Below are 898 nucleotides of genomic sequence, written 5' to 3'. Positions count from 1 at the left end.
GGGTGGCTCAGTTGGTTAAGCGTCCGACTTCGGCTCAGGTCATGATCTCACGTTTCATGGGTTCGAGCCCCGCGTCGGGCTCTGTGCTGACAGCTCAGAGCCTGGAGCCTGTTTCAGATTCTGTACCTCCCTCTCTCTCTGACCCTCCCCTACTCACACTGTCTCTGTCTCTCTCTCTCTCTCTCTCTCTCAGAAATAAATAAAACATTTAAAAAAAAATACTTGTTTACAGTGCTTTTTAATATGTAGGACTTGTTTTAAATTCTGATGTAGCTAAATTTATCATTATTCTTAGAGTTTTGCTTTTTCAGTCTTATTTTTTTAAATTATCCTACCCTGTGTCTTACAGATATTATTTTATATTTTCCTCTAATAATTTATACTGTTCTTTATATTTAGAACCTGAATTTATCTGGCAAAAGTGTCTCAACATAATTCTTTTACTTAAAAGTTTTTTTTTAATGTTTATTTTTTGACAGAGAGAGAGAATAGAGAGAGACAGAGAGAGAGAGGAAGACACAGAATCCAAAGCAGGCTCCTGGCTCTGAGCTCTCAGCACAGAGCTCAACACAGGACTTGAACCCACAAGTAGTGGGATCATGACCTGAGCCGAAGTCATATGCTTAACCGGCTGAGCCATCCAGGTACTCCTCAACATAATTTTTTTGATAGTCTGTTTTTCCTCAAATGAAGTGTAACACTTCTAAATAATAAATTTCTATGTATATATATGTGTCTATATTTCTAATATACATAAATACCATTGTATTGCAGTTATTAAAAATTCATAATAATTTTGTTTTATGACTTTTTCAAATAAATTTGCTATTTTTGTATACATTTTCTTATGAATTTTAGCTTTTTTGTTAGCATCCATAAATAAAAAATTGTGAATATA

This window comes from Crocuta crocuta, unplaced genomic scaffold (assembly GCF_008692635.1).
Source record: "Crocuta crocuta isolate KB4526 unplaced genomic scaffold, BGI_CrCroc_1.0 scaffold885, whole genome shotgun sequence".
Lineage (NCBI taxonomy): Eukaryota > Metazoa > Chordata > Mammalia > Carnivora > Hyaenidae > Crocuta > Crocuta crocuta.
Note: the sequence above shows the minus strand (reverse complement) of the source record.